Genomic DNA, 19128 nt, shown 5'->3' with positions numbered 1-19128 from the left:
CCCCGTGGAGATGTCGCCACAACGAGCCCCCCAGCCGTGCAAGCTGGCATCTGATTCTATGACCACGTCCGGAACGGAACCGAAAATTGCTTTTCCGTTCCAGGCTTCCATGTGTGCCAACCACCATACCAGCTCGTCTCTGGACTCCTCGTCCAGACAAAGTCGGGATTCGTACGATCGACCCGAACGTAGGTGTGACCCCTTGAGCCGTTGGAGAGCCCGGTAATGTAAGGGGCCTGGGAATATCGCCTGAATGGAGGAGGCCAGTAGGCCGATGATCCTCGCCAACTGCCGGACTGACAAGTCCGAAGCGCGAAGAGCTCGACGGAGCTCCTTCTGGATGGCTTTTATCTTGGATTCTGGTAAGTACAGGAACTGCCGCACGGAATCCACCTGGAACCCCAGGAACTCCATAGACTGGGCGGGTGTCAGGACCGACTTGTCCCAGTTTACCAGAAAACCTAGGTTCTGTAAGAGGTTGATCGTCCAGTCTAAATGCAACTTCAGGCATTCCAACGACTGTGACATGATCAGGATGTCGTCCAGGTAAATAATTAGTCGAACCCCTCGGGTACGGAGGAACGACACCACCGGCTTCATAACCTTGGTGAAACACCAAGGAGCCGAGGAGAGGCCGAACGGAAGGCATGTAAAACGCCAACGCCGTCCGTGCCAGGTGAAGTGCAAGTAGTCCCTGGATTCTATCGCTATTGGAACCGTGAAGTACGCATCCTTCAGGTCCAATTTGGCCATCCAATCCGACTGTCTCAGAAGGTCTCTGAGACAATGGATGCCTTCCATCTGGAAATGTTGGTAGCGTAGGAAGGCGTTGAGAGGGCGAAGGTTTATCACTGGGCGGACACCGCCCCCTTTCTTGGGTACAAGGAAGAGATTGCTCGTAAAGCCTGGAGTGGCGAACGGCAATTCTTCGATGGCGCCCTTTGAGAACATCTCCGCGACTTCCGCGGAGATCATCGCGTCCTGCTCCCGTGGGAGGGACAATTCCCTGGGGGTATACGTTTGGACCGGCAGGGAAACAAAATCTAGTTGGTAACCCTTTACGCATTGCAGAACCCAAGCATCTGAGGTAATAACTGCCCACCTTGGGTAAAATAAGGCTAGCCTCCCCGCCACCCGAACCTGATCGAGAAGGGAAGAAGGGGTACTCACCATAAGGGCGTCTGCCCGACGACCCACCACGGGGGTATCTAGAGCCCCACGATCTCCCTCTAGCCGGGAAGAAAGGAGGCGTTTTCGGGTCCTGGAGCCCTCGAGAGGGGAAAAAGGAACCTCTGTTGGCCCTGAATGAGCCTCGGAAACCACGGCCGGGAGGACGGTTCCTGCTACGCCCGGCCCCACCGAAAACCTTGGGCGCGAAGACGCGCTTCATATTAGCTTGCGCCTTGTCAATAGCCGTAAAGGTTTTTACATAGGACCCCATGTCCTTCACAAAGGATGTGCCGAACAACATCCCCTCATCGGCTGAGTCAGGTTCAGCTACGGTCATAGCAGCCAGTTTAGGGTCTATTTTCAAGAGAATAGCCTTGCGTCTCTCGGAAGACATAGCCGTGTTGGCATTCCCCACAAGGCATATAGCTCGCTGGACCCACCCGATGGCCACATCCATATCTAGAACTGAGTCGCCATTACGGGCTGCCTCAAGGAGCTCGTACAGCTTAGACAGGGGGCCCAGCGTATCCAGAATTTTATCCTGGCACCCTTTTAGGGAGTGATCAAGACCCTTTTTAGGCTTCCACCCAGACTTATTAAGAAATTGGGCAATCTGAGGGTCCACTTCAGGGGTCTTACAGGCAGCGCCAGGGAGGGAAGGTCGTGGGCATTCGGCACGCAATTTATTGCGGCCTTCCTTTGACAGAGGTGTGCGAATCCTCTTAGCCACATACTGGGCGATATGGTCCGGAGGGACCCATTCGGCAGACCGCGGGTGACGCAGGTCGTCCGGGTCAAACAGGGGGTTCCCCTGTGGGTCTAAAAGCCCTTTTTCATTATCCCCAGCGGGGTCTGGCACTTTTCTACGGGGGACGGCAGAGGACCCAGAAGGGGTGACACCCGTAAGGGGTTGATCCTCGCCAGACTCGTCCTCCCCATAGGAGTCATATTCCATAACATCGGAATCATTGTCCACACTCCGGTCGGTATCCGACCCATCATCCAGGGCTCTAGCCCGTTTCCACAATCTAGCCTTTTTAGCCCGGCCAGGGGCTCTTGTGCGCGTGGGATGCGCGCTATCTGCGACCGCCAGAGGCGTGTCAGTCATGACAGGCAAAGCCTGCATCGAGGAGTGGGACCCGAGATGTCTAGCCTTTGCCTTCGCCTTACGGGCACCCGGCACAGTTAGGGCAGGGGAAGGGGACCCCGCACCCAGGGGGTTAGGGGCAGCCATAGAAGGCAAGAGCACAGACTGAAGTGACTGGGCAAAGGAGGATGAGACAGTCCCCATAGCGGAGGCAATAGCCTTTTCAAGGGAAGAAGCCATAGTAGCTTCTAACAAGGCCTGGAGTTCCTGAGAGGCCATAGCGCCCTCGGGATTATCTATCGTAAAATCCCCAGAGGGGACAGTAGGCCCATCTTTGCTATCCTGCATAGTGAGGTACAAGAGAATCAAAACTGAATACTAGAAAAATGGGTTGATTAACCCAGTAGAACAGAAAAAAGGGCTAAACCTGATCGTTGGTGTAGCAAGGGGACCCGTAGGAAAGGGACCGACCGCACGGCACAGCAGGGTGAAACGAATGGTCGCCCAAAATGGCCGCCGCACGTGTCAGGGTGTGCCCGTGGACCGGCTCCAGGCGGGGGAAGGGGCGCGTGCACCTACCCGCGTGGGCAGCCCGCGAGAGGGGAAAACGAGCACACTCAGTCGCGTTCACAGGGAAAGGGCCACGCGGCTGAGATAGCGCCGAGAAGCGGCAACAGGGGCGGTAGGAGGGGAAAAACAGCCCGCGGCGGCGGGCAAAGCCTCTAGGGGAACCCCCAAATACACCAACGATGTAGGTACTAGTTAGTAATCAACGATAAATAAAAACGACAATAATGAAACAAAGCATAAGCAAAACATGAATCACAAGTAAATAAAATGCAATGAGTAGGAGAGCTCAAGTAAAATACTTAGCTGTCTGAGGAAGCAGCAAAGAAAGAGGGGGATTGTGGGAGACACAGGACTTATATAGCTACTTCCTCTGTTATGTGATTGGCTACTCGTTATGCCTGTACAGTTTTTTCTTTCATTTTGATAATATTTATATTCCTCTATCTTTGCTGCTGAGGAAATAAAGAAAGAGATATGCATAATAGGAGCCTCCGTGTCTTTAATAAAATCTATGGGCATGAGCCTGGAGCTTCAGCTCCGCTAGCTCCTATGTTAACCCAACCCCGATGCCAAGTGCTCCTGAATTTTAGCTTTCATTGCATAGGGTATTGAGTAATTGTGGATGTGTTTAAAGCTGGAATGAAAGCTAATTCTTAAGGATGTAACATTACAGCTGGTGGAAATTAAAATTATGGTGTAAAATATTGACTTACAATTAAACATTTCCAAGACTACATGAAAAACAGAACATTAATGGTATCTTGAATTTAAAAGGACATTGTCACCAGAACAACTACTGCTTATTGTAGTTGTTCTGGAGAATTTAGTCAGTCCCTGCAGGATTTTTAATTTTCAGAGAAAAAGCAGAAAGAGAATATTCAGAGAAAATGCAGTGTTTAGATTATTGCCTAGGAGTACCTTCAGATGGCCACTAGAGGTGCTTCCTGGGTCAGTGCTGCACAGTGTTGAGCACTGATGTTCAGCATCTCCACGCTCTGCAACTTTCACCATGGAGATGCATTGATTCAATGCATCTCTATGAGTAGATGCTGATTGGCCAAGTTGGCGTTTGGCTCCACCTCCACCCGCCTCCTTGGTTGAGATAATTAGAAGTGACACTCAGAGTCAATCTAATGCTTTCCTATGGGAAAGCATTGTGATTGGCTGAGCTCATCAATTCTGATGATGTCAGCCAAGGAGGCAGATTAGGGGCCGGACCAGACGCAAGGAGCCTGGAAAAAGGAGAGTAAATCACCATTCCAACCCTAGATAAGCGGGGCCAACCTAAATGGTGGTTTTACAACTATGGTGTCAGGATTACACGTTTGTGTTACTGGCACTATAGTGCCTCTTTAATTCCATTAGATTTATACATTTTGTATATGCCCTCGATAACTATATGGTGCCAGTTGGCATAATTTACAGGGTTATTCACTAAAGTGAAATTTTGGGTGAATTAAACGTGAATTTACAAATTGAGGTAAATATAGCTAAACTAGAAACATTATCTAAGTCAACTATGCTTTCAGTTTGGCTACTCTGGCCTTAAATGTGTAATTCACCCTGAATTCACCTTGAATTCTCACTTTAGTAAGTAATCCTGTTAGATGAAGGATTCAATTATATTTGAACAACACAGAATTGAGCAATTTAGGTCATATTATTATTAATTATTATTATTATTATTTTATTATTTATATAGCACCAACAAATTCCGTAGCGCTGTACAATGGGTCATATATACCAATTTGTCGTTCATCGAATCGAGGGTTGGATGAGATTTTGAACTAGTAGTAGGAGGGTGGGGTCATAGCAATCTAGAAAATGGAGATAGGACAGGAAGGATATGGGCTTTAGCTCAGTATAAGGGGGATGTAGATGGGGGGAGTAGCAAGCTCAGAACAGAGGAGTTATGTAATATTGATAAAAATTCACAAAATGTACAAATGTACAAATGACAAAATTACAAATGGTAATTAAATGTATGCTTACTAATGCAAGGAGCCTAAATAAATAAAATAAAATAGGGGAACTAGAGGCAATAGCATACACTAAACAATATGATATAATAGGTATAACAGAAACATGGTGGGATGAGACACATGGGCAGTTAACTTAAATGGGTACACGTTATTTAGGAAGGATAGGAAAAACAAGAAGATGGTGGGGTATGTTTGTATGTCAACCATGAGTTAAAGTCAAATCTTAGGCATGTGGAGCGTGACAAGGAAAATGTGGAAACTTTATGGGTAGATATCTGCTTGGGGCAATTGAAGGGAAATCAATTATTGGTTGGGATATGTTATAAATCACCTAATGTAAATATTAATTAGGAAGAACAAATGTTAGAGCAAATTGGGAAAGCTGCAAATCTTGGTAGCACGTTAATTATTGGAGATTTTAATTACCTGGACATAAATTGAGATAGAGGGACTAGTACTTCAGCAAGGGGAATCAGGTTTTTGAATGTGTTAAATGACACCTTTATGTCACAACTGGTACAAGCACCAACTAGAAAGGATGCTTGTCTGGATCTTGTTATAACAAACAATGTTGATCTTTTGACCAATATTCAAGTAGGGGAGCATTTGGGAAATAGTGATCACAATATGGTATTTTTTCAAATAAACTCAAAAAAGCAAAAGCATGTGGGGTATACTAAAACGTATAATTTAAAAAAAGCCAATTTCTATAAGATTAGGGCAGCTCTAAAACATATTTACTGGCATAAACACCTTAGTGAAAAAAACAATGAGGATAAATGGAAACTCTTCAAACAAATATTAGAAAGGTACATTTCTCAGAATGTTTCATTGGGTAATACATATAAAATAAATAAATTGAAACCAATGTGGCTTAGTAGGGAAGTAAAACAAGAGATTAAAATAGGAAAAGGGCTTATAAAGCATTTAAAATCTGACAAATCAGAGGCATCCTATATAAGATATAAGGAAGCCAATAATGCCTGGAAAAAGGCAATTAAAGTGGTTGAACTAGAAAATGAGAAATTGATAGCCAAAGAATGCAAAACCAACCGCAAAAATGTTTTCAAGTACATCAATTCTAAAAAAACAAAAAAAGAAATTTTAGGTACACTGGAAATAGAGATGGGTCTGTTAGTTAATGAAGACCAGGAAAAGAAATTTGAAAGAACTAATTTTCTTCAGTATTGCGAATTCTATGGCAAGAAATATGCAAATGATTGCTGCAAAAAACTTGCAGATAACTTGTGACTGGATGACTCGAGACAAGAAAATGAATGTAAACAAAGCTCCCGGGCCTGACGGCATTCACCCATGAGTACTTAAGAAACTAAGTGGAGAAATAAGTGAACCTCTGTATTTAATTTTTCAAGATTCTTTTGTTTCAGGTATTGTACCGGAGGATTGGAGGAAGGCAGATGTTGTTCCTATATTTAAAAAGGGTTCAAAATCCTTGCCTGGAAATTATAGACCTGTGAGCTTAACGTCTGTGGCTGGGAAATTATTTGAAGGGCTATTAAGGGATAATTTTCAGGAATTAATTGGTAAGAACTTTGTTATTAGCAATAATCAGCATGGTTTTATGAAACATAGGTCATGTCAAACTAACCTAGTTCTGCGAAGAAATAAGTAGAAATATAGATCAGGGTTTTGCAGTGGATGTGATCTACTTGGATTTTGCCAAGGCATTTGATACGGGTCCTCACAATAGGTTAGTCTTCAAACTAAAAGAAATTGGTCTAGATGAATATTCTTGTTCTTGGGTAGAACATTGGCTTAAGGATAGAGTACAACGAGTTGTAATTATTGGTAAATTTTCAAGCTGGACAAAAGTGGTAAGTGGTGTCTGTCAGGGTTCGGTTTTGGGACCACTTATTTAACATATTTATAAATTATCTTGAAATAGGCATTGAAAGCCATGTTTTATTGTTTGCAGATGTCACAAAACTTTGTAAAGTAATAAAATGTGAGCAAAAAACTGCTTTTCTGCAGAGGGATTTAGATAGATTGGGGGACTGGGCACTAAAATGGCAAATTAAATTTAATGTAGAGAAATGCACAGTTATGCACTTCGGGGTCAAGAATGCACAAGCATCTTACGCTCTAAATGTAGTGAATTAAGGATAACAAGACATGAGTAGGATTTGGGAATAGTTATAGACAACAAATTAGGCAGCAATATGCCATGTCAATCTGCAGTTGTTAAGGCCAGTAAGGTTTTGTCATGTATAAATAGGGGCATACATTCTCGGAGTGAAAATATAATTTTGCCTCTTTATAAATAGCTGGTAAGGCCACACCTTGAACATGCTGTGCAATTTTGGGCACCTGTTCTAAAGAAGTATATCATGGCACTAGAAAAAGTGCAGAGACAAGCTACAAAATTGATAAAAGGAATGGAGCATTTTAGTTATAAAGAAAGGTTTAAAAAATGTAAATCTCTTTAATTTTGAATAACAGTGCCCCAGGGAGGATATGATAACTTTATACAAATACATTTGGGGGCAGTACAAACCAATATCTGGAAATCTATTCATAAACAGGGCTATACATAGGACACAAGGTCACGTATTTAGGCTGGAAGAAAGGAGATTTCATCTAAGGCAAAGAAGAGCAACAAGAATATGGAATTCTCTGCCTGAAGAGGTGGTTTTATCAGAGTCCATACAGATGTTTAAACTGCAATTGCGTAAATACTTGCAAAAACATAACATACAGGGATATAATTTCTAATTAGTTGGGGTAATAGCTGCTTGATCCAAGGAGACATCTGACTGCTATTTTGGGGTCAAGAAGGAATTTTTTCCTTGTTTGTTGCAAAATTGGAAGCGCTTCAGACTGGGTTTTTTGCCTTCTTTTGGATCAACAGCAAAAACATGTGAGGAAGGCTGAACTTGATGGACGCAAGTCTCTTTTCAGATATGTAACTATGTAACCACACTGTGAGTATACCAAAGTTGGAGATTTTCGCAGATCAGCAATTTTAGCTCAAATTTTGTGATTTGGGTTAAAATTCCCTGTAGTGTGAAGTTTAGTGAATACATCTCTCACTTATATGAGTCAGGAACAGCAAGTAAGGTTGGACAAGCAGTGCTGTCATGGCTCATCATGTTTTTTTCTCACTTCCTTTCATGTTCTGCCGTGTTTGATGGTATTATCTTTGAGTTCAAACACACAGAAGGGAAAGTACTGATCCGCAACAACAGAATAAAATATATACATATTGTAAACATGATCTGAACAAAAGCTGTCCTGGAATGAAATATTTGGAATGTTGTTTTTCTGTTTTTCCTTTTTTTTCCCTTTTTATTCTAATGTTACATGTATTGATGTGTATAACAAACAAGTCTCATTCCCAGTATTAGAGCTTGACAAAGACCTCATAGTAGGTTAAAGGGACACTCCAGGCACCCAGACCACTTCTGCCCATTGGAGTGGTCTGGGTGCCAACTCCCACTTCTCTTGACTCTGCAAGTGTAATTATTGAAGTTTTTTTATAAACTGCAATAATTACATTGCGGGGTTAACTCCACCTCTAGTGGCTATTAGACAGCCACTAGAGGGCACTTCCTGGTTTCTAGCACAGGAAAAACCTGTGCTAGAGCATCACTGGACGTCCTCACGCTGTGTGAGGACCTCCAGCGTCGCTCATTTCCCCGTAGGAAAGCATTGAAATGCATTTTCAATGCTTTCCTATTGGGAGCGCTAATGCTCGTGCGTGGCATTGCCGCGCATCCGCATTGGTTCTCCCCGGCCGGTGGGCGGGATCAGTCTCGCCCACCACCCGACGCAATGCAGAGGAGGAGCGGCGGCGGAGGAGGAAGCAGCAACGAGGGACATCGTCGCTGCCTCAGATAAGTTACTGAAGGGGTTTTCACCCCTTCAGCAACCGGGGATTGGGGGGTGGGAGGGAGAGGGGACCTGCAGTGCCAGGAAAACTGATTGGTTTCCTGGCACTGGAGTTTCCCTTTAAAACGTTGCTGTTCTTCTTTGTTTCAATAAAACTGCCTGCGGCTTTAACACCTTGAGTACCTGGAGAATTTATTTAAATTCCTTGTTGTTGTAGAATTGCTGGTCCTGCTCCGGAGCACCAGGTGGCTGCTGGAATTGAGTGCAGCTCCTATCATCACGTTTGCAACATTCCCTGTATTGGACAGAAAACAGCATGAGAGCAGATCAGGATTAACAATAAAATTACTGTGAATGGCTGCCTAGAGCCCAGGGGATAGACAGGGGCCCTGGGAGAATAATTGTATTAAGAACACAAATTCCTAAAAATGCTTTCCTATATTGGCACTTTTTTATTAATTAACAAAACAAATCAGTGATCAGATGATACTTTTTTTTTTTTTATTTGCACGATCTATATCCATTTAACTGGCATGTCCTATTCATTGCATTGTATTGTATTTGATGCTGTATACACCATGTGTGATCTAGTATTCTATTAGCATTAGCAATGTTCAAAAACTACCCACAAAACAGCTGAGAATGTTGTAATCTACCTGCTTTAATACAATGACCTAACCCATGTCTGATTAATTTTCACTGATACACCTGGGCACTTGTTAGCCTCAAATATTTGCATATTTTGAAGAAATTCAACTTTAAGGCCAGAATAGCTGAAACCGAAAGCATTGATGACTTAGAGAATTTCTCCAGTTTTTGCTATTTTAACCCTCAGTTTTAAATTCACTTTAAATTCTCACTTTATCGTTAGTTTTGCCACTCAGATTTTATTCTCCAACATTCAGAGTTTAGTGAATAAAACCGTCCGTGTTTAAAGGCAACAACATTGAAATCAATGGACTGATCATGGACGAATCCCAAAAGAGCAGCTTTGATTAGATAACCAATTTCCTTACAGCAGCATGTTTCAAACTATCGGGCAATACTCTACATTTTAAATTTGTAATAAGGTATTATTCTAATGTTATTGTAATCTCGTTAAAATGTTAATCTATCTATAGTCAACATAGGAGGTATTTTCCTCCCAATTAAAAAAAAAATAAAAAAATCCCCCAACATGTAGAAAGTGTATCTAATCCTGATCACAGCTCGTTTGCTAATAAAGGTGAAGTCAATCCCATTTATAACAATTTTATTTGCCAATAGATCACAAAACATATAGGAATGGTAAGCACGGTTTATCACATTGAATAATTTAGGTGCATTTAACCAACTAATGCGTTTTAAGCAAATGGGAGACAGTGATTAAGTTATGCTTTAAAAATCAATACCTGTGCTTAATAGGTGTGAAATCCTAAATCCAAAATGTTTTCTAGAGACACTGAAATCCAAATAGTTTCTCCATTTAAATTTAGCATCATAAATACTGCAATTGAGATTTTATAAGTTATCTTTCAGAACACAATTACATTTTTATTTATTTTTTAATTTAAAAAAAATTGAGATTTAAGGGTTATTTTTTTTTAAAAGAATGAGCTGTGGTTTTTAAATTAAATAATATTTTGCCCAACATACTTGCGTAAATATAGCAAAATAGTTTCTACGTCAGTTTTACAAATCTGTGTTTAATTCATCAATTATTTTTGTGAAAAGAATAACCCACTTTATTTACTGTTCTGGAGGTTTTTTGTTTTGTTTATCACAATTTCTTGCATAGTGAATTTCTCTGGGTTTTAAGAATATTCTCAAGGCACAAAATGTCATACAGGAACCAATTATATGCCGAGTCTGCATTTTGTTTAGTTCTATCTCTGTGTGTGTAAATAATTGGTTAATGCTTATTGAAATGATTCTCACTGTGCATGTCTGTAATTGTGAACCTTTAGATATATTCTGATGTTGTAGTCAATGAAAGGAAAGCTGCCTGGTTAAACAGGTGGAGCTTTACTATTAAGGTAACATATTGAACATGCTTTGCTTTGAAAAACACCCGGTTGTTAACTAAAGTGGGGATTCAAAGTGAATTTTTAAATTGAATAATTCTCCAACTAAACGATAGTAACAGTCTGGCAAGTTTACCTTGAATGTTGACAATTCAATGTATTATTGCTAAATAATAAACCCCGGTTGTGTTCATGTATCCAAGGGAAACATTTATATAAAATTCTACTTACTTCACAGTAGGATAATGTTTTAGCAATACACGTTTAGTACTTATAGATTTTTGATGATACACATTTTAATGACTTGCTGATAATTGCAGATGTGACTATGCTTTTACCTCTGAATATTTTCAAACTAAAATGCCCTGGTCTGGTGAGAAAAATATTAAAGAAACACTCTAAAAACCATAACCACTGCGGTGTAGTTGTCATGGTGCAGCCCTGGTCTGATGGGAGAAATGTAAAAATGAACACTCTAAAAACCATAACCACTGCACTGTAGTTGTCATGGTGCAGCCCTGGTCTGGTGGGAGAAATGTAAAAATGAACACTCTAAAAATCATAACCACTGCGGTGTAGTTGTCATGGTGCAGTCCTGGTCTGGTGGGAGAAATGTAAAAATGAACACTCTAAAAACCATAACCACTGTGGTGTAGTTGTCATGGTGCAGTCCTGGTCTGGCGGGAGAAATGTAAAAATGAACACTCTAAAAACCATAACCACTGCACTGCAGTTGTCATGGTGCAGCCCTGGTCTGGTGGGAGAAATGTAAAAATGAACACTCTAAAAACCATAACCACTGCGGTGTAGTTGTCATGGTGCAGTCCTGGTCTGGTGGGAGAAATGTAAAAATGAACACTCTAAAAACCATAACCACTGCACTGTAGTTGTCATGGTGAAAGGAGTGCCCTGGAACCCATTTAATTGTAAGCAGTCAAACCAGTTATTATAATTGTAACTAGTGTCCTATGAGTGCAGCACCCCAGAGATTCCGTTGGTTCCCCCAGGGTAAGTACTAGCTAATTGGACGAAAACATCAGCTGGTAACTCTCAGCCAATTAACAATGACCTGCACCATCGGCCTAGGCTCAGAATGTTTGCTTCTGGCTCCGTGTAAGCTGTAGTGGAGGTGGGGAGCAGTGTACTGTAGAACTTAGGTAAACTGTCCTAAAACTTACATTGGGGGAGCAGGGGACCCCAGGCACCATAACCACTGCAGTTAATGTGCTTTGAAAGTACTTGTAATTGTTTCAGTGATAAACCACTTACAAATAGTACTCTGGAGGATCACAGAAGATAAATATACTTTGCAAAATGCCAACTACATAATTCAGGATCCTGCGTCATACACTCTATTTATGTTTAACAGTCAGTAATTCACTAAAGTAAGAATTTGAGGTGAATTTCAAGGGAATCTTACATTCAGGCTCAAAATAACAAACTGGAAAAAGTCAGCTAATATTTAAATTCAGCTACTTTGGCCTTAAATTTGAAATTCACTTTGAATTCACACTTTAGTGGATAAACCAGTGTGATTCTACAGGATGTAATCGATCCCCTTTAAGGGATGATTCTTGGTACTATTGGGAAAAAAAATACAGATTGCCACAAATGGATTCATTGTAGGTCATATTTTGCAGCAAACGACACCCTGCTACGCAGATTAGATTAAAAAGATTTGGATGGGCATCAAGCAAGATTCCATTAGGGGGATTTTACACACTTGTTTGGTTATAATTTGTGAGATGCCATGTCCAATAAAATGATTTGCATGCTTCCTTTCAATTTCCATAATTGTGGTCCGTTTTAGAATTTGATTCACTTTTGTTCCGATTGAGGCTATATTTCCAGAATGCTAACGACATGGGTTGATTGTGGTTTATTATAAGCTTTTAATATGTTTACCGTCAACTCTCGAGAATAGAGTGAAATTATTGCTGGCATTAAAATCCCATTGAGAAAAAAAAAGGTATTCTGTGCTCAGAGTCTAAATGCTTCTATTTTGTTCATCAATGTCCTACTTAGCCCAACTACAGAGGAACATTTCTAATGACAAAAATCACATGTATTTTGCAGCTAAAGCAATCCACGGTTCTTGCATGCTGGGAGTTTGGAATATTTTATCTGTTTATCTGTCTGCAGATTTCCAGCTGAGTACCAAATGCTCCTGTCTAAATATTTTTAGTGTCTGTTGCTTTGAATGGTATCCTACTGATAGATTGGAAAAAAGGCTGCTGTGGTTTGTAGAGATACAAATAGATTTCTTTATTAGCCGTGTTCTGTGTCATGAGATACCACTGTATGTGTCACATCATAAGTGGTAATTTTTTTTAACATGACATTTATGAGCGACAAAGGAAATTATCAGGTCAAAACATTGCAGCAGGCACAGTAGCAGGCGTCAGATTTCTTGTTGTCTTTGTGCTGTTTTCTGTTCCTCTTTGAATTGGTTGACATTTTAGAACAAGTCAATCATCAGTGAATTTAAAACCATTAAAAAAAAAAAAAAAAAAAAAAACATGCATGGAAAGGAAGGCAGGGGTAAAACCTGCTTGAATTATAAACATATTCTGGGGTTTACTCACTAAACTTCAAATTGCGATGAATTAAAATCTAGACTTGTAGATTCGTTTCAGACCGAACGGTGTCTGAATTTGAGTCGTTCGGGTGATCTCTTGAATTCCTGAACTCCGAGCCGAAATGTAGCCGAATCACAAACCAAACGAAATTCACAATCACCAGGCACGATTGTTTTGATTTATTATTTTAAATTCTGCCACTGCCGCCAAGAAGAGAGAGGATTCTTGGGAAAAATAATGATTAATGATGAGCATACAGTAACTAAATGTTGATTTCTATTCCCAGATCAAGTGAGAAGTAACAGATAATGAGAAAAAGGAGGAGCAGTAAAAAAAAATAAAAAATCTATTTGTATATTATATACATTTTATTTTTACTGCTCCTCAATATTTTTCTCTCACTATTGGTTACTTTTTCTCGATTAATCTACGGACAAAATGACTGGAAAATGCACCTATCAGTGTACTGTAAAAGCTATACATAATATATTAGGTATATATTTTTCAGTATCCAGATTGGTCCATTTTCATGCCTTTTGATTTGTCTGATTCGTTTTCCTGAATCTTTCTTCATTTACAAAATTTGACCCAATGGAAATGCTATATGTCCAAAATGTGGCTGTCCCAAAATTTTTATTTTTATTTTCAGCAGGTGTGTTTCAATTAAAACATACTATTAAAATATGAATGACAAATCTGATGCTTAAAGGAACACTATTTAATTAAACTACTACAACTCATTGGGGGGTGTAGGGGAGAGTGTGAGGGGAGAGGGGGCCAGAGAGCTCTATAGTGTAAGGAATACAGATTTGTATTCTTAACATGAAATGGCAAGTCTTTGAATGAGTTTGGTGAGGGGATTTAGAAGATCAGTAACCTATTGTGGCCAGCCTAAGGCACACCTGTGCAATAATCATGCTGTCTAATCAGCATCTTGATATGCCTGTGAGGCGGATGGATTATCTCGGTAAAGGAGAAGTGTTCACTAACACAGATTTACACAGATTTGTAAACAATATTTGAGAGAAATAGGTCTTTTGTGTACATGGAAAAAGTCTTAATCCCTGAGTTCAGCTCATGAAAAATGGGGGCAAAAACAAAAGTGTTGTGTTTATAATTTTTTTTTCAGTGTATATGCATACACACATAAATTTAATACATAACAGGTAATAAATATATTTAACCATAACCGGTGCATTCTGTGCTGAGGTATATTGCCATAGATCTCTTGAATGAAGAATTGACTGTTTCCCTGAGGTTATTCCACAATTGCGGTAGGAAATTGCTCTGTAGGAAAATGAGGATCAAGCCACTTTATTTTTGTATTGCGGTATGCTAAATATCGTGCTAGTACCGGATCGGAGGTTATAGGAGGTGGGAACAGCTGGGGAGAGCATTCTTCTCAGGCAGGGTGGGAGCTTCCCAGTAATGCTCTTATGCACAAGGCTGGAAAGATGAAGAGTGCGTTGGGATTCTAGAGATATCCAGTTTAGCTCTTTTACTGTCATTTAGGAGTTAAATCACTTTGTTTCTGTTTATGCAGCCCTAGCCACACCTCCCCTGGCTATGATTGACAGAGCCTGCTTGAAAAAAAAAACTGGTTTCACTTTCAAACAGATGTAATTTACCTTAAATAATTGTATCTCAATCTCTAAATTGTACTTTAATCACATACAGGAGGCTCTTGCAGGGTCTAGCAAGCTATTAACATAGCAGGGGATAAGAAAATCTTAATGAAACAGAACTTGCAATAAAGAAAGCCTAAATAGGGCTCTCTTTACAGGAAGTGTTTATGGAAGGCTGTGCAAGTCACATGCAGGGAGGTGTGACTAGGGTTCATAAACAAAGGGATTTAACTCCTAAATGGCAGAGGATTGAGCAGTGAGGCTGCAGGGGCATGTTCTATACACCAAAACTGCTTCATTAAGCTAAAGTTGTTCAGGTGACTATAGTGTCCCTTTAACATGTCCCAGTTGTGTGTAAAGTAATTACATTCTAGTACAAAGCGGCTGAATGAATTCTATAACGTGTTGGGTTTATTAAGGTGGGTTTGCGGTGCGGGTGCATACACTACATCCCCATTATCAATGACCGGCATTAGCCTTTGTTGCACTGTTTCCTTACTGTAGGGCATAGGCAGGATTTGTTTCCGTACAGGGCACCTAGTTTTGGGTAACGTTTTGAAGAGATTTTTTCAATGTGAAGGCCAAATGATAGATTGGGGTCTAGCGACATACCTAGATATTTAAAAGAGCAGACTGCTGTTGGTTTTTGAGCAAAGCCTCAAGCTGCGGTAGATTGGGTTTACTAGCGTAGACTACAGTGTCGTCTGCGTACATATTCTGAGGGATACAGGAGGACAAAAAAAAAAGTTTTTGTTTGATTTAAATTATTCACCTCATTAAAATGGCAGTTCAGTGTAATAATTGTTATGTATTTGTTTCAAGTTCCACTTTTTGGAGATTTGGATGCTGTCTAATCTATAGACAGTTATCTATATTGCCACAGGAGATTGTATTTTTGAAGTCTGAGATTTGTAAATAATCTGGTAAACAAACTCAGGCTGGAACTGTTGTAAAGTCACTGCCACTAGGATGTACTAGGAATGGCAGATGGATTACTGTAGGATCTGGTAGACTTAGAGTTCTGGCTAAAAGGCATATTGCACAGACTGTTGTTCTACATAATTAATTTTCAGCACTTTCAGAGTGTAATGGTGTTATGGAGACAGGCTCAGGTACTGAAGGTAATGGTGTTATGGACACAGGCTCAGGCACCGAGTGTAGTGGTGTTGTGGTGTTGTGGAGACAGGCTTAGGCACCGAGTGTAGTGGTGTTGTGGAGACAGGCTCAGGCACCGAGTGTAGTGGTGTTGTGGAGACAGGCTCAGGCACCGAGTGTAGTGGTGTTGTGGAGACAGGCTCAGGCACCGAGTGTAGTGGTGTTGTGGAGACAGGCTCAGGCACCGAGTGTAGTGGTGTTGTGGAGACAGGCTCAGGCACCAAGTGTAGTGGTGTTATGGAGACATGCTTAGGCACTGAGTGTAGTGGTGTTGTGGAGACAGGCTCAGGCACCGAGTGTAGTGGTGTTGTGGAGACAGGCTCAGGCACCGAGTGTAGTGGTGTTGTGGAGACAGGCTCAGGCACCGAGTGTAGTGGTGTTGTGGAGACAGGCTCAGGCACCGAGTGTAGTGGTGTTATGGAGACATGCTTAGGCACTGAGTGTAGTGGTGTTGTGGAGACAGGCTCAGGCACCGAGTGTAGTGGTGTTGTGGAGACAGGCTCAGGCACCGAGTGTAGTGGTGTTGTGGAGACAGGCTCAGGCACCGAGTGTAGCGGTGTTGTGGAGACAGGCTCAGGCACCGAGTGTAGCGGTGTTGTGGAGACAGGCTCAGGCACCGAGTGTAGCGGTGTTGTGGAGACAGGCTCAGGCACCGAGTGTAGCGGTGTTGTGGAGACAGGCTCAGGCACCGAGTGTAGCGGTGTTGTGGAGACAGGCTCAGGCACCGAGTGTAGCGGTGTTGTGGAGACAGGCTCAGGCACCGAGTGTAGCGGTGTTGTGGAGACAGGCTCAGGCACCGAGTGTAGCGGTGTTGTGGAGACAGGCTCAGGCACCGAGTGTAGTGGTGTTGTGGAGACAGGCTCAGGCACCGAGTGTAGTGGTGTTGTGGAGACAGGCTCAGGCACCGAGTGTAGTGGTGTTGTGGAGACAGGCTCAGGCACCGAGTGTAGTGGTGTTGTGGAGACAGGCTCAGGCACCGAGTGTAGTGGTGTTGTGGAGACAGGCTCAGGCACCGAGTGTAGTGGCGTTGTGGAGACAGGCTCAGGCACCGAGTGTAGTGGCGTTGTGGAGACAGGCTCAGGCACCGAGTGTAGTGGTGTTGTGCAGACAGACTTGGAGACTATGTTGAGGCCTAATAGAAAGCAGTTGTTGTTGGAGGATTCTATTATAAGAGGTGTGGAGCTGGACAATAGTGGTCTTGTGAAATGAGTTCCCGGAGCTACTGCTCACAGAGATAGGAGACGTATTTGTAATATTGTTAAGCGAGCAAAGAATGAAGGGGAATTGGATGTACTGGTCCATCTAGGGACAAATTACTTGGCTTGCAATGAGGGTTCAGAGGTAAAGGAAGTTTCTTGTCTTTTTGCCAATGATATACAGCAGGTTGCTTCCACACTGTCATTCTCTGAAGTTCTATAAAACAGCAGTGACTATATGTTCAAGATGAACTAGTAGTAACAAGTGGTAGGCGCTAAATAGAATAAAGGCTTACCCTAAAAGGTTAAGCAGCACAATCAGAATGATAGTTAGGCAAATTAAATATTCCGATAACATAGGCTTCAATATATTAAGGTAGAGTTCAATAAATTTCTTCTCAAGTATATGGAGATGATATCCTCATATGTATGGAGACAATAAAAAGGGGTATAGGGGAGTATAGCCATATCTGGTGCATTAACTCTTAAAATACAAGAGTAAGTACAAACACACAGTGAGCCTCTCACCTTCTTAGTGTCATGATCTGCTCTGCTCTGTTCTGATGTCTGGACATGGCTTCTGGTATCCAGTACTCTTTTGCTATTCTTGCTTAGCTTTCTTGGGTTTTTGGTTTTCTAGTCTATGTCTGGTTTTCTTTATGCTGGGATTTCCGGGTTCATTCCTATAGTTCGTCCCTGGATTTCCCAGTCTCCAGGTTTCCTTTAAATGTTTGTTTTATTTGCCACACCTGTTTGTTTCCATCTTTCATTTTGTTTCAGTATTCCTGCAGGCAGCTGCTCAAAGCTTCTGTCCTTTCTTGCAGGTAAGTGCTATATATGTGTTCTGAATCTGTGGTTATTTTAGCATACATTAGGCAGTGTAGGACCTACTAGATATGGTATCTGCTTAATTTTGAAGCTCCTAGTTCCTGTTATCCGCATATGCTGAATCAGGGTCTTGGTATGTGGCTGCACAAACGCTGGTGCTCGACACATGAGGGTGTGCGGTTACCCTGCTAATCCACCTCCACGCTGAAGACTCCCACTTAACATCAGGCACAATGGGTCCTGGTCCATGCCCCGCCGCCTGGACACTGTGTCTGGGTTCCGGGCACCGGACCGCCACCCTGACACTTAGGTGCCTTGGACCTGGCACCTAGTATAACAGCATGTGTATCACTTGCAGCAGCAATGTTGTATATTCCACGGGACAACATTTCCAGATATAATGCAATTTATTTTTCAAACAAATTAAAATAAATAAACATATGCATAAGTTGTACAAACGTATCCACGTGGTGTAGAATCTGAGACGCGTTTCGCCGGTCTGTTCCGGCTTTCTCAATCGGTAATTCAACTGCTGCTGCATCCACATTTAAATACCCCTCCAGGTCACCTGATTGGTTCAGCAACGTTTGTGATACAAGCAATCACGAGCATTGCTCTGGGGGCGTGTGTAGTATTTTGGCTGGTAATCTTACCTGTCTCAATGCAGTCAGACCTCCGTTATTGAACAGTCAGACTGTACTTCTGTGTTCGTGCGGTCGTGGCTGTAATCATCCTTGGTATCAAGGATGATTTATAGTAGGTTTCTGGCACGTCATTTCCTTTTTGTGGTGAAGATGCAATCTCTATGTCCTTTTTGCCAGCCTGCTGTATAGTTCCTTCTTACAGCATCCATCTTTATTACCAAAGTCCCGGTATACATATAATGACGATACTCAAAGTCCATGGAAATAGAGGACAGAACAAAAACAAAGACAAAAATCACATATAATTAGTTAATCAAAACTAGATAACAAGAAATAGACTTAAAACATGTAATGGATATGGAATGGATAAAAAATGTATAATTCTGCCTGTGCATAACACTCAGAGCGACAGGCGGATGCGTATTAGGGACTTTAACTTG

At 41.8% G+C, this 19128-nt stretch overlaps 1 protein-coding gene across 1 annotated transcript in view; it reads left to right on the top strand.

The window, feature by feature from the left end:
* The window catches only part of ZMAT4 (zinc finger matrin-type 4), a 361795-nt gene that overhangs the window by 89722 nt on the left and 252945 nt on the right, over window positions 1-19128 (top strand). The window lies entirely within an intron of this gene.

This window comes from Pelobates fuscus, chromosome 10, assembly GCF_036172605.1.
Source record: "Pelobates fuscus isolate aPelFus1 chromosome 10, aPelFus1.pri, whole genome shotgun sequence".
In the NCBI taxonomy this organism is placed as follows: Eukaryota; Metazoa; Chordata; class Amphibia; order Anura; family Pelobatidae; genus Pelobates; species Pelobates fuscus.
This window is presented reverse-complemented; position numbering and strand designations above follow the sequence as displayed.